The sequence below is a fragment of the Bubalus bubalis genome, chromosome 21 (genome assembly GCF_019923935.1).
Source record: "Bubalus bubalis isolate 160015118507 breed Murrah chromosome 21, NDDB_SH_1, whole genome shotgun sequence".
NCBI classification, from domain to species: domain Eukaryota; kingdom Metazoa; phylum Chordata; class Mammalia; order Artiodactyla; family Bovidae; genus Bubalus; species Bubalus bubalis.
Genome location: NC_059177.1, coordinates 21,807,467 through 21,822,726, shown reverse-complemented (window position 1 = coordinate 21,822,726; position 15,260 = coordinate 21,807,467). Strand labels below are relative to the sequence as shown.

The 15,260-nt window shown below is 42.6% G+C and overlaps 1 protein-coding gene and 1 pseudogene across 9 annotated transcripts in view; both read left to right on the top strand.

Annotated features, from left to right (window-relative positions):
* Window positions 1-1,417: 1,417 nt before the first annotated feature.
* LOC112581288 lies at window positions 1,418-1,518 on the top strand (annotated as a pseudogene).
* A 6,673-nt stretch (window positions 1,519-8,191) lies between these two features.
* Window positions 8,192-15,260, top strand: part of ITPR1 (inositol 1,4,5-trisphosphate receptor type 1) — a 354,027-nt gene continuing 346,958 nt past the window's right edge. For 5 of the 9 annotated variants that reach the window (XM_044934311.1, XM_044934309.1, XM_044934308.1 and 2 more), the window contains exons 1-2: window positions 8,193-8,439; window positions 9,286-9,361. The gene's annotated coding sequence lies outside the window, so the exon portion shown is untranslated. Of the gene's footprint in view, window positions 8,440-9,285; window positions 9,362-15,260 lie in introns of all 9 variants that reach the window. The other 4 variants (XM_044934310.1, XM_044934306.1, XM_044934307.1 and 1 more) reach the window with 2 other exon arrangements.

The window sequence follows — 15,260 nt, the reverse complement described above, 5'->3', positions numbered from 1 at the left end:
AGTTTAAAATAATTTGTTGCACTTAACTATCACCTTTAAAGGTATGAAATAGTTTTCTAGCATAACTGTGAAATGATCAGAAAATGGTCATAGAAATATCTAAAATTTGGCAAGATTTTAGACCATTTTGGAGTAAATGGACAAGCACAAATACATAAACATGATTTTTTTAAGATTGCATACATATGCATGTTTTGTGAGTAAGTTTCAGAGACCACAAGATGCCACTTTTAAATATTCTAGGGTACATCTCCTAAGGACAGGGGCATTCTCCTCTATAACCACAATATCATTATCACACCCAAGAAAATTAGTAATTCCACATGCTCAGTCATTTCAGTCATATCTGACTCTGTGACTCCAGGCTCCTCTGTCCATGGGATCCTCCAGACAAAAATACTGAAGTGGGCTGCCAGGCCCTTCTCAATAATTTCACAAATTTTTTTAATATACAACCTAGATTCAAATTTTTCCAGTTGCTGAAAAATGTCTTCCATAGATTTTTTTTGTTTCTTCTGATTCAGGATCCAGTCACTGGTGACATGTTGTATTTAGTTGTAGTATTTAATTGTAATATTTGTTTTAGTCTTTTAATATCCAGATAGTCCTCCTGCTATTTTTTTTTTCCCATGACATGGATTTATTTGAAGAGTTTATACCAATGGTCTTGTGGAATGCCCATATCCTGGGTTAGTTTGACTGTATGGTGAAATATTATGGGCAAGAGTGTTTCACGTGTGATATCATGGGCTTCTTATAGAAGAATCATATCAGGATGTAAATAGTGTTTGCTTGTCCCAGTATTTTTGATAGTAAATTTTATTACTTGGTTAATGTTGGGCGATTGCCATATTTCTTCACTATAAAAGTCCACTTACATGCATGTGTGTTCAGCTACTTCAGTCATGTCTGACTCTTTGCAACCCTATGGACTGTAGCCTGCCAGCTCCTGGTGTCCATGGGATTCTCCAGGTAAGAATACTGGAGTGGGTTGCCATGCCCTCTTCCAGAGGATCTTTCCTACGCGGGACTGAACCTGCATCTCTTATGTCTCCTGCATTGGCAGGGGAGTTCTTTACCACTAGTGCCACCTGGGAAGCCCCAAAAATTCTTCAAGAGATGGGAATACCAGACCACCTGACCTGCCTCTTGAGAAACCTATATGCAGGTCAGGAAGCAACAGTTAGAACTGGACTTGGAACAGCAGACTGGTTCCAAATCAGGAAAGGAGTACGTCAAGGCTGTATATTGTCACCCTGCTTATTTAACTTCTATGCAGAGTACATCATGAGAAACGCTGGGCTGGAAGAAACACAAGCTGGAATCAAGATTGGCTGGTGAAATATCAATAACCTCAGATATGCAGATGACACCACCCTTATGGCAGAAAGTGAAGAGGAACTAAAAAGCCCCTTGAGTGCTCGCAGCACATATACTAAAATTGGAACGATACAGAGAAGATTAGCATGGCCCCTGCGCAAGAATGACACGCAAATTTGTGAAGCATTCCATATTTTTGAGATGGCTTTTGGAAAATACTCAAAGATGAGGGCTGGTTTCCAGGGGAAAGAACCATATGATCTGAAGGTTGGAACTTTTTGTCCTACCCCACTCCCTGACCTCCAGAGAAGGAAGAGGAGCTGGAGGCTGAACAATGAATGGCCAATGACTTAATCAATCTTGTCTATGTAATGAGGCCTCTGTAAGAACCCAGAATGATGAGACTCATCACTCTCTCAGAGAGAGTTCAGGTTGGTGAACATGTGGAGGTGATGGGAGAGTGGTCTGCCTGGAGAGGGTGTGGAAGCTCTGTAGAACTTCTCCCATACCTTGGCCCTGTGTATCTCGTTCAGCTCGCTCTTCCTTAGTTATATCCTTTTATAATAAACCTGTGATCTAGTAAGTAAAAAAAAAAAAAAAAAAAGCCTCTTGATGAGAGTGAAAGAGGAGAGTGAAAAGTTTGGCTTAAAGCTCAACATTCAGAAAACGAAGATCATGGCATCTGGTCCCATCACTTCATGGGAAATAGATGGGGAAACAGTGGAAACAGTGTCAGACTTTATTTTTTTGGGCTCCAAAATTACTGCAGATGGTGACTGCAGCCATGAAATTAAAAGACGCTTATTCCTTGGAAGAAAAGTTATGACCAACCTAGATAGTATATTGAAAAGGTGCACTTACCCCTTCATAATTACTGAATGGTGAGGAGGCTGAGTTTTACGGACCATATGAATTTATTTTTCCCCATCAACATTTTACCCAGGAAGTTTGGTATTTATTGATACTGTCTAAACAAATGTTTACCACAGAAGCTGCAAAATGGTGATTTTCTAATTTTATTATTCCTTCTACATGTATTAGCTGGGTACTTCTATAAGGAAGAGCTTTCTATTTTTCTTTTGGCAAACAGATTTTCTTTCAGTTCAAACACTAGGATAAGATAATGAGGGCTTTTCTAAGGTTTCTTCAAGTCCCGAGATCTAACTTGGCTACCAGAGTAGTTTAGGATAATAGTCTTACAGATGGGAGGTGGGAGAGGGAGGGAAATGTCTGAGTTGATAATAAAGCCTTTGTTCTGCATGTGTCACAGGAAGATAATGGGTAAGAAAGCAATAATGCTTTTGATTTGCTCACAAGGTTCTTGATAATATTGGCAGCAATAGCCAGAGATGGTATCACTTTCATATAGTTTAAAGTTGTAGTAAGTACTTCATTTTTGTGTTCTATAGCTATAATGTTGCCTCCTGGATTTTATATCATTGACAATTTGCCCATACTCCCTCCACATGCAAGGTTACTGACGAAAAGTAAATGTATGTATGTATTTATTTATTTATTTGCCTTGGATCTTAGCTGCTGCACACGTGAGCTTGCTTGCATCATGTAGGATCTTTTGTTGTACCACACAGACTGAAGTTGCACGTGGGCTCAGTAGTTGTGGTGCACAGGCCTAGTGCTCCATGGTATGTGGAATCTTAGATCTTAGTTCCCTGACCAGGGATCAAACCCTTGTTCCTTACACTGCAAGATGGACTCTCAACCTCTGGATCAGCAGGGAAGTCCCCAACAGTCTCTTTTAAACTCCAGACATAGGACAGCAACTATAGGGCCTCTTCTGGTTCATCCCTTCTCTTAGTCTCAGAGGATGCCCAGAGCCTCAACTCAGAAAAAACATTTTGCTTTTCCTATAGCTCCATGCTTTCCTGGTGGCTCAGATGGCAAACGAATCTGCTTGCAATGCAGGAGACCCTGGTTCGATCTCTGGGTTGGGAAGATCCCCTGGAGAAGGGAAGGGCTACCCACCCCAGTATTTTGCCTGAAGAATCACATGGACAGAGGAGTCTGGTGGGCTACAGTCTACAGGGTTGCAAAGAATGGACACAACTGAGCTACCAACACTCTTTTCCTAGCTCCATACCAAATTGTTCTCTCTCTTGCTCTTGTCCAAATGCCAACTGTACTTTTCCCATCTCAGATAGGGCTGCTGTGTGTTTCTGAGTCATTTCTTCTGGCCATCCTTATAGTTTCAATAGTGAATTAGCCAGTAAATGCTGAGCACCTACTCTGTATGCAAAGCTGAGGTAGATACTACACAAATATAGGGATCTGGTCTCTATCTTCAAAGAGTTTATCTGGTTGGAGAGACAAAGTCACAGAAAGATGGAGCTAAAAGCCAATCTAGTCTTGCAGGAGTATCTGTGAATGAGTGGCGGGGGTGGTGGTGGTGGTGGTGGTGGTGGTGTTGGTACAAGGAATTCCAAGAACTGGTGCTAAAATTGTGAACATTTGTGTTGTGCTGGGGCAAATGTCCGTGGGTTTTGAGATTCCCAAAAGGGCTGTGAGTACATCCTTCCACCACAAAAATAAAGTAAGATGTTTTGATAAAACCTAAATGAACTTTTTGGCCAATGCAATAGAATCTTTTACCTGTAAGAAAATGGGGACTAATATTGCTAATAATAATCTGAAGTTTGTTTTGGAGGTGAGTCCTCTTTCATCACAATCAACATTTTCTCATGCTTGTTGACAGTATTGTCTTGGTACAGCTAGGGTGAGCTTGCAAAGCCACTCATGTCCAATGACCTGTGTGATCTGGTGAGGTTGTCAGAACAGGACCATTGGCTTCACTCTATCAAAATAACTGTGACTGGCCACAGTTACATGGATATTAAGGGTGCAGCTGGGGGCCACACCCTTTTTTTTTTCCTGATCTTTGCTTTCTCCAGCATATCTTGCTCTCTTAATCAGGGTAGCATTTGAGGGTGGGCTTCTAGGAAGATTAATTCAGTTGCAGTTTTTAGCTAAATGCCACTGATGAGAACCTGTTTCTATTTGTAGAGTTTCCCTGGGGTAGCTTGTGTGCTAGTTTTAGATGTTCTTCAGATGTCTGCTCAGTTTCTCAAAGTGTCCTGACTGCAGAGCCCTTCTACTTCCCCACATAGGGCATTTTCAAGAGCAGAGTCATAAATGGCAGCTTTCAGGGCTGGTCGTCATCTCAAAGTGGATCTTCAGAATCAGACTCTCGGTGCTCTAGACCAGCACAGTCCAGTTGTGTATGATATAAGCCTTGTGCATAATTTTGAATATTGTATTAATATAGTAAAAAAGTTTAAAAGGAAACAGATGACATTCATTTTTTATTTCAAATAATGCTTTAGTAAATGTATTAGTTTAAATAGAATTAAATATCTAACATAATTTTTAAAAAATGAAATATAATTTATATATTGTGTAACATTAAGGTACACAATGTGAGATGACATTAGTTTTAATAGTTTAACTCATATCCAAATATTATCATTTTATCATGTGATCAATATTAAATATTGATGAGATATTTTAACTTTTCTGTCATAAGTGTTTGAAGTTTAGTGTGTATTTTACACCTTCTTCACATCTCAGTTACAAATAGCTACATCTTAAATCCACTCCAGTACTCTTGCCTGGAAAATCCCATGGACGGAGGAGCCTGGTGGGCTGCAGTCCATGGGGTAGCCAAGAGTCGGAAACGACTGAGTGACTTCACTTTCACTTTTCACTTTTATGCATTGGAGAAGGAAATGGCAACCCACTCCAGTGTTCTTGCCTGGAGAATCCCAGGGACAGGGGAGCCTGGTGGGCTGCTGTCTATGGGGTCGCACAGAGTCGGACATAATGGAAGTGACTTAGTAGCAGCAGCAGCAGCAGCAAGTGCCCAAATGTCTTGTAGCTACTGTATTAGAAAGCACAGATCTAGAAAATTTTTCTAGGAAAAAATACAACTAAGACAAATAAGCCCCCTTACCTCTATGGATGATGGAGGATGAGTTGGGCAGTGGCCCTTTTATTGTGATATCAATCACCAGTCATACACCATCGCAGAGAACTTCTGAGCATCATTGCAAATTTATTACAACTACCTTCTGGTGACCCAGTAGCTTCCAGAACTTGAGGTTAGTTGCATAATGTTGAAAAGGACTATTCATACACACAGGTAGAGGAAACAGTCTGTGACGCAAATGGGCTACAAGGTGTGTGCCCAGAAAATATGTTCATCGAGCTTGCCACACGCCTGCCACACCTCCTGTCAAAACACCTTTTTAGAATGAACATTTTTTTTTTTGGCATATGTAAAAAAATACACAGACAAAGGACTAAGGCTTTCTGAGTTAGGGATGGTAGGGAATACAACCATGAATAAAAGATGGTCTCTGCCTTTAATGAAACTTGTCTTCTCGATGAGAAGACAGTGGAGATAACAGTTAAAGGTCAGGCATCCACAATATGGTAAGGATGAATATTACCCAACTCCAGCCCTCAGACATGACCAAGTTTTCTTAAGAAAACCCACTTTAAAATCCCACTGTTTCTCTGAGTTAGAAGCACAGGAAATAATCACCCTTTAATATTTACCAGTTATGTTAGCATAGAATGATTTGTTGAATTAAAACATAGAGCCACAAACCATTTAGAAATGGAACAGATTGTTTTCATGAAGGAAAAGAAGAAAGGGGACAGATATGTAAGGTGTGGATTCATTTTTTGTGACACGTAGGGGGAGCTTCTTGCTGATGGGACTGGTAGCTTGAGGCTTTAGGCACAAGGCTGTGGTGTCCAACAACCAGAAGATGATGTTGAAAAAGAGGAGACAAGAGTTAAAGTGATAACCATTCCTGCTTGAATAAATGCTTACATGAGCAGACAAATACACTGTAAATCTTTACATTGGGGAAGCTGTGGATGGCAGTGGTTAAGAACCAAGGATTGGGAGACTTCCCTGGTGGTCCAGTGGTTAAGAATCCCTTGCAAGGGATATAGGTTCGATCCATGGTCAGGAAACTAAGATGCCACATGCTGCAACTAAAACCTAAGGCAGCCAAAACAAAAAAACAAAAAAAAGAACCAAGGTTTGGCAGTCAAGACAGCCTATGCCCCTGTGTGACTTTGGGAAAGTTATTTAACCTCTCTATGCCTCAAATGTCTCATAAGTTAAAAAAAAAAAAAAGTTCATTAATAGGACTTGATGAGAGAATGTACATGAGGAGTTTAGAATAATGCCTGGCACATGGCATGAATCCAATAATTATTATCTAAATTATTATTAGCCAATAATTATTATTAGTTTGGGCATTATTATGTCAGTAATAATTATTAGCTATGGTGCTCCCCTAATTTGTTCCTGAAGTCCACAAGACTGTGGACTCTGTATCAAGCAGTCCTGACAGAAGATTGGCAAATTCTAATGATTTTTCTCCCTCTCCGATGGCAAAACTAGGGCAAAGAGATAAAAAATGACTTGCCCAAGGGCTCAGAGGCTGCTCCCAAAATGGGGAGGGAGGCCATTTAAAGTAGTGCTGATGGATTTCCCCAAAGACAAGGACTTAGTACACTTATAGACTGGAATCCAGGCTGCACTACTTAACTGATGGTGTCATCTTGAGAATTTATCTGATTTCTTTGTGCTCTCAGTTGTGCATCTGTCAAATAGGAACAATAAATAAGTCAAGGGTTGTTAAAACTCATGAAAAGTGCATGTGGGCTGGGCTCAAAAAAGTCTAACTCCTCGATTATTATTATTGCTGTTGTTGCTGTTGTAGCAGATTCTTTGCTGCGGTAGGCAGTGCCTATCCGGAACACCGTGGAACACTCAACACCATGCCCCAGTGCCTGGCACCCAGTACACTCTCAGGAAATGTCTGGAGAATGAACGCACATCTGAGGCTCGACTTGCCCACCTTCCCAAAGCGGGAGCCTGAGCAGATAGCCCGGGATGTCCAGGCATCACTTAGCAGTGAACTGAATCCACTTTGTGTCCCCGGAAGCCCCTGTAGGACCTGCTGGAGGGCGCCCCGCCTAGACGTGCATCTTCTTGTGACCGGCTCGCTCCAAAGCCCTTATTTTTCTGGTTTGCGGTTTATTTACTTAAGCATTTACAGCTCCCGGGAGGAGAGAGGCTGCTTGTAGCAGGGTCAGGACCGAGGTCGTGATTCGTATTTATTTTCTGCCTCTCAATCTCAGCGCTGGCAAGTCACAACCTGGCTCCTTTATATGTGCACGGAGACGCTTGCGTTTCTTTACCTCCTGCGGGGCAAGGAAAGACACACGCAGTTCGGGTTCAGGAAAGTCCTCTCAAGCCTCTTGCCTGTGTTCCCACTTGCGTTGCTCCCAGACTTAGATTTCTGTGCAAACCCGAAGAGAGCGGAACAGCTTAAATAAAGACAATCTCACGCCTTTAATCCTTGACCGCAAAGACTGGAGTTTTTGTGCCCTGGATTTCTGAAATTCTTGGCTGGGTACTCAAAGCGGGGGAAGGGTGGGTAACAGCTTGTAAAAACTTCCCAAAGCAGAAATCCGAGCTCTTCCCCGCCCCCTGCTCCCAATGACACCTGGATTCTAGAGAAATGGGGCAGCCGACGGAGGAGCGTCCCCAAGGGTTGGGGGCGCCCCCAACGGGTGGTTTTGAGTCTCGGGTTCCTAAGTCAGCGAGTTCTCGGCGCAGAGCCGGGTTTGAAGCCCGGACTCCTCGCAGGACGCCCCTCCCTGTCCCCTTGCGCGTCTATTTAGAGCCCAGCCTGGGAACCCATGGGATTCTGGGACTTGTAGTTCACCTTCGCAGCCCCAGGCGCTGCTACGACCCCGGACTCGGACTACATTGCCCAGGGAGCGTCCCGGCCTATATAAGCTGCCAGGAGCTGCTTCGAAGTGCAGAAACCATGTGGATGTGCTGCTGAAGCGTTTCCTCTAGCTCGCTGAGGTGGGAGGAGAGGAGGAGGAGGTGGTGGTGGAGGAGGAGGCAGAGGGTGGAGAGAGAGAAATCGCACGCCGAGAGGAGGTGTGGGTGTTCCGCTTCCATCCTAACGGAACGAGCTCCCTCTTCGCGGACATGGGATTACCCAGCGGCTGCTAACCCCCTCTCCTCGCCCTGCTCCGCCAAAGTGGCGTGGCTCCCCGGGCACTAAGGTAGCGGCTGGGGCCGGGTAGAGGGCGCGGGGAGTTGGTACTGTCCCCAGGAGCAGAAGTTTTTGCCTCGCTCTGTGGGAGTTCTTGGTGGATTTGCATGCACTTGCATGCATTTTGGGGGTTCTTTTACTGAGGGCATTTTGGGGGTGTTCATTTGAGGTTAAAAAAATTCTCGATTCCATCGACTGGCTTTGAGGCTACTCATTCTGGGTTGTAAAGGCATTCCCCCAAGTTGGAAACTAGCAGCAGCTGCAGGAAATAGTGTTTTTTTTGGGGCGGGGGGGGAGGTCGTGGAGATGTCCTATGTGAGTAGGCTAAAGGAAACAATCTTTCTTAAAATGTAGCCTTCCGTTGTGCTGCAAGGGAGAGGAATGCATATGTGGGGGCCCCAGTGGGGAGGTTTTAGAAAAACGGAAGAGAACCCGGGGAGCGGTGACGGATGAAGTGTGGACGGAGCTCACGCCCGATGGGGATGCGGGCTTCGGATACTTGGCCTCCGCTCCTGGAAACAAGTGCTTTGGAATCTGCCAAACACTTCTCTTAGTTTCAGCCCCCCGGCGCGTTCGAAGTTTGTGCGTACTTAGTCTCACTTGTCAGTTGTATATTGGAAACAGATGAAATGACCAGTAATCTTCACCTAAGTGAACCCACCAACCTACCTGTCAAATTTGGTGGTGGTGGCGGTCCTGCGTGTGTATGTGTGTGTTTTGGTGGGGGGAGGAGGGTTGTCTCTCCAGGAAGGAGGTTAACTGAAAGTGGAAGTGTAGAATTTGAAAATTTCTATTAGGGACCCACTTCTGTCCAATCTCGCATTCAGCTTTCTTTCTTTCTTTCTCAATTACTTAGGAACTGACCGCCAGGGAGCAGAACTCACACCCCTGGCTGGGCGTGTTTTGGCAACAGAGTGCCTGACCTGGGTCAGGTGAGTGCGGAAGCCTGAAAGCTGTAGTTAATAATGAGTTTTGGTCCTAAGCCTATTTTAAGTTCTCGCTAAGGAGTCATGGAGATGGGGAGTAGGAAGAGACAGGAAAGTCCATGGCAAAGTCTCTGAAATTTGTCACTGCCTGTGGCAAGGGCTTTAGGGAATGTATGAGATCCAGAGGGCAGTCCTGTCTAGTACTTTTGTCCCTGACTCAGAAGTGAAGCAGCCTGAAGGTTTATGGGAGCAGGGGAAAAAAAGAAATAGATGGAGCAGTAAAAGGGATGCCCACTGGTGATCTGAGAATTGAACTTGCCAGGAGGTGTGCTGATTATTTAAATTTTGAAAGATGCAGTGCATTTCATCTGCCAAGATACATAAGCAAAATTTATCTGCTTCTCTCTTTCAAAAATAGTCACTTTCCTTTTTTTTCTCCTCTTATACTGTGAATATGTGTTTAATCAGAGTAGGTTGTGTGGCAAGAAATTAAAATGGGTTGCTGGCAAATTGAACTTGAAAAAGGGAAGTTCTTGAAGCATAAGATAGTAACATCCAATCCTTGATGCCACCTGAGCATCAAGGAATCTGGTGGATTCCTCTGGTTTAGGTGCCTGTCATGGGATATGAGCTGAGAGCATCATTTATCTGTAAATGCAAGCAGCTCTTATGTTTTCTCCTGCAAATGTTCAGACTGCACTTAAAGAGAGGGAGGTTTTACCAGGTGCACAAATGCCCATTGCTGCAGATTTGAGCATCACAAGCTTTTTCTTCTGAAATGGTCAGGGACAGGATAAACAACAGGGTAGTAAAGGTGGGTGGGGCCTGGGTCTTCATAACTTATTTAACATTCTAAATATTTAGCTGTTCCCTGGGCTACAATCTTTGGGCTTTTTTAATTAGAAAAGAAGTCAGACACTTCATTATAGTAGTATTGTGCTTTTGTTTCCTGTTGATAAGATCCTCCGGAGTGCTGGTGGAGTGGGAAGTATTTGGATGTGTGAGGTCCACTTCCTTTTTGGAGTTCTCTTGACTCACATGGCTACGTGGGCATTCATAAGGCCAAGGATTGGGTTCAGAGGAAGCTGCAGGCAAGGAGAAAGTGGTCCACAAAATCTTCTCTGACTGGTTGCTAAAAATGAGAATAATACACATGAAGTACTTGTAAGCCAGGTCCACAGCTATACATCACAGGAACCTGTGAGTCAGGTACGGGCGAAGAAGCTGAGGCGCAGAGAGTGCGATCACTTGTCCAGTGGATGCAAGCTGTAACCCCAGGCTTTGGGACTTTGCTATTTCCCACAAATGCATCTCAGTTGAGGGGGAATATGAGGGTAACTAAGAAAAATGGTACATGTATTGCTGTTGAAGAAATAACTCTTCATTGTGTCCCACCAATGATAAAGGAACAAAGTGACCTCGATGTAGGAAGAAAACAATGTAGCCGTAGGTGTAAAAATGAAAGACTCTGGGTTTTTGAGGAGGTCTTAGGTATTGTACTGAGTTCATTTTAGAAAACTGTGTGCTGAAAGCCTACATGAGGAGAGTAAAAGAATCCAAACTACAAGTAACACTGTCTAGATTCAACTTTGGGTTTATTTCACACATGAAATGCATCTTGATCAGCTACATCAAAGCATCTGAGTAGGTTACAAGAATCAGGTGTTGCTCTATTGGAATAATTTGTAAGTTTAAATTGCAGTGACTCTGAACTGTGAAATGTTGACTGTCGTTTCATATACTCTTCAGTTTGCTTTGTGGCCAATTGTGCAAGAACACTTTTATTTTTCGTTTCTTACTTTCACTTGCATGTGTGTATGTGTTGAAAGTATAATCTGCTTTTTGAATAATTCAAATTGAAACAGTATCCTATCAAGATTTCCTTATCAGGCAGGCAAAGTTCTTCATGCTCTAAATGAATTACTCCTGGTCTCCAGTTTGAGACTCATGGAAGTTCTTTGGGATTGACAATGGTGTTACCTATTTAAACAAAGTGGTTGCCTTCTGGAGAGAATTAGCATCTTTAGGAAGGAGAGGGGGAAAATTTGCTTAGAGAAGAGATAGGTGAACTGAAATCAGATCCATTGCTTTATATCTCAAAGTATTTTCAACTGAGGAAGACCATGGTCTTAAAGAGAGAAAGAAACTTCTAATACGATGGTGTGCAACCAACTGACTTGCACAGCAAAAAATCAAATGGCTTTTTAGTTCATTTGTAATGATTGAATGGAAAATCTGATTTATTTACGAGCAACTCTTAAACCAGAGTGAAACAACAGACACCAAATTTGAACAACAGAAAAAACTCAAAATATTAAAATTAGGCCTGTAGTTAAGTTTTCAGGTCAAGCTGTCCTTGCATACATCTGATTAACAAGCCTACCCAAGGCCAGTGTCGGTCTTCTTTGCTGTTGGTTTGATCTTTTAAAATAAAACACATTGCTTTCACAGGCTGTTTATTAACTGTAAATATTAATACATACAGTTTTTTTTTTTAGTTCACTTAGGCTGTTTTAAGTTTTTGCCTGACTCTTTTGATGAAATCAACTAAGGCTTGAAGTCAGTGACATGAATGACATAATTTCCATGATTCCTACCAGTTGTCATAGTGTTTGTGGTTCTGAGGCTATTGCTAATGAGGATGAGCTGAAACCACCATCCACTGAGCTGTTCCTTGTATTGAACTATGTCTGGATTCTTCCCTAAACTGGACATAGTTTAAGGCACTTGGTGTGATAAATCTATCCTAACAATTCTAATGCTGATTAAAATTATGGTTAAACTATTGTATTCCTTCATTGAAATTTTTTGAGTACCTGCTATGTGCCAGGGTGTGTTCTAGATGCTGAGGTTACAGCAATAGAAGTCCTATACCTTTTATTTTTTAAATTTTGGCTGCGTTGGGTCTTGTTGTGATACACAAGCTTTCTCTAGTTGCAGCATATAGGCTAAGTTGTAAGTGGGATCTTAGTTCCCTGCCAAGGGATTGAACCCTCATATCCTCTGTAAGGAGAGGCAAATTCTTAATCACTGGACCACCAGGAATAGTCCTCGAGCATCCTGTTCCTAAGAGGTCTTAAATCCTAGTTCAGGGGAGGCAGCCAGTATAAAAAGCAAGTATTATAGTATGACAGGCAGTAAATGATTTGAGGAAAAATAAAGCGGAGTAAGAGAAAACAACAGTGTTGCTGAAGAAGTGGATAAATTGGGACCCTTATGCACTGTTGGTGGGAACATGCAATGTTGCAGCTGCTGTGGAAGACAATATGGCTGTCCCTCAACAAATTAAGCATAGAAATTACCAGATAATCCAGCAGTTCCGCTTTTGAGTATATACCCCAAGGAATTGAAAGCAGGAACTCAAACATATTGGTACAGCCATGTTCACAGCAGCATTATTCATGATAGCCAAAAGATGGAAATAACCCAGATGTTCACAGAAAGATGAGTGGATAAAAAAGGTATGGTATATCTGCACAGTGGAATATTATTAGGCGGTAAAAAGAAATGAAATTTTGATACTGGCTGCAACAGAGATGAGCCTTGAAAACATTCAGTTAAGTGAAATAGAAAGTGAAAAGTGTTAGTCATCACTCAGTCATGTCCGACTCTTTGTGACCCCATGGACTGTAGCCACCAGACTCCCCTGTCTGTAGAATTCTCCAGGCAAGAATACTGGAGTAGGTGGTCCTTTCCTTCTCCAGGGGGTCTTCCCAACCCAGGGATCGAACTGGAGTCTCCTACTTTGCAGGCACATTCTTTACTGTCTGAGCCACCAGGGAAGCCAGATGCAAAAGAGCAAATAGTATATGGTTCCACTTTGAAGAGGTCTCTAGGGCAATCACGTTCACAGAGGCAGAAAGCAGCATAGTGGCTGCCCTGGGTGGGGGTGCTGGGGAATGAGTTTAATGGGCACGGAGTTTCCTTTTGGGGAAGATGAAAAGGTGCTGGAAATGGATTGTGGTGATGGTTGCAGAACAAGGTGACTGTACTTAATGCCTCTGAATCATACACTTAAAAATGGTAAATTTTATGTTATGCATGTGTATTTTACCACAATAAAAAGGAAGGGTAACAGCAACAGAACAGGGTAAGGGGGATCAGGGAGTACTGTGGTGGGGGTTGGAATCAGGAAAGGGCTCATTAGTAGAGATCTGAAGGAAGTGAGTGGGTGAGCCAGGTAGGTGTCTGGTTGGGGATGGGTGTTCCAGAGGGCCCAGCGGCAAGTGGCAGGACCCTAGGGTGGGAGCAGGTGGGGCGTGTTAGAGGAAGGGCGAGGAGGCCAGAGTGGCTGCAGCTGAGGGAGAGTGTAGGCGTTCCCACCAAAGGAATCCAGGACAGAATGTGCAGGGACCAGGTCTTTGCCAGTTAGCCGTTATTTGTTCCCTGAGGATTTCTAAACTCGAGCAGAATTCTCAGTGGTTCTCAGCATCACTGAACCACCTTGTCCTCTCCAGAGAGACTTTGGGAGGCTGTCAGGATCACCCGGAACTTGATGGGCGTGGTGGTGAGTAAAACCCAGATTTCTAGACTGTCTAGTTAATCACCCGATATGTGTGGGACTGTAATTCATTTCAGGAGGAAAGGCATCTTTGATAAAATAGGTGAAGTTACAGTTGGCTTAGATAACAAAAATGTTCTAAGAACCTAATGATATTCCTAGGGATTTATCTGCATTATGAATCTTTTGCCCTATGGCCACCCTACAGTCTGTCTAGTTTCATATTAAGGAATTACAGGAAGAGGATTCATGCTCTGCTATCTAATATCATCCTTGGGGAATATGAAGTTCCATGTAAGTGATTCTCCTTGATGAGTGAAGTCGACCCCTCCATGTGTACAAACTTGTAACAAGGATATATATCGTTACTTTTTGCATAAGATGTACGTATTCAGTTGTGAAACATTAGGGTATATAAACAAAAACAAATACAAAAAACCCAGTCACTCCCAGTCCCACCAGCCAAGATGAGAATTTCAGACTTTCCTTCTAAGTATAGACATAAAAATTACATGTATGTTTAAATTTCATTAAAAGGGTGTCATGCCTCCTGTTTGGTACCTTGCCTTTTGCACTCTGTATTGTGAACATCTTTTCTTGTTAAGAAATAGATGTCTAAGTTATTTATCTAAAGGTACTTTTGATGGGATTTCACTGGAATGAGGACATGTATGGAATCATTAGGGTAGAAAAAGTGTATCGTTCACGTTCCATCACCGTCATAGAATCCAGGTTTTCTCACTCATTTTGTACTGTTTTTATAACTGATTCACTTTGCTGTACACCTGAAACACAACATTATAAATCAACTATACTCCAATACAAATTTTAAAAAAATAGGGAGAAAAGAATTTAAAAGGAAAACTAAATGGGTGGTAGGGCACTATTCAAATGTCAGTTATCATATTACGGAGGTAAAGGCTAGTAGTCATTCATTTAAATAAAGAATTTCTCATTTGTTCTGCAAAGTCACCAAACCCTGTTAAGGCCAGGCACTTTTTTTTTTTTTTTTTAATATTTATTTGGCTCCTTTGAGTCTGAGTTTCAGCACAGGTGATCTTTGTGGATCGTGTGGGACCTTTTGTTGCAGCAGTTGGACTGTCTACTGATGGCCCTGGGGCTCCAGAGCACTCAAGCTCAGTAGTTATGGCATGTGGGCTTAGTTGCTCCACAACCTGTGCGATCTCAGGTTTCTGACCAGGAATGGAACCTGCTCTCCCTGCATCGCAAGGCAGATTCTTAACCACTGGACCACCAGGGAAGTCCTCCAGGCACACTTGTTTGTTGGCACTTAAAAGGAAAACTGTACTGTAGAAAGTTAGAAACACATGTAGTAGTAGCAGTCTTAGTGTTATGAACCCCTCTTTACTCTTCACCCACCCTCCATAGTTTATCAATTCATCA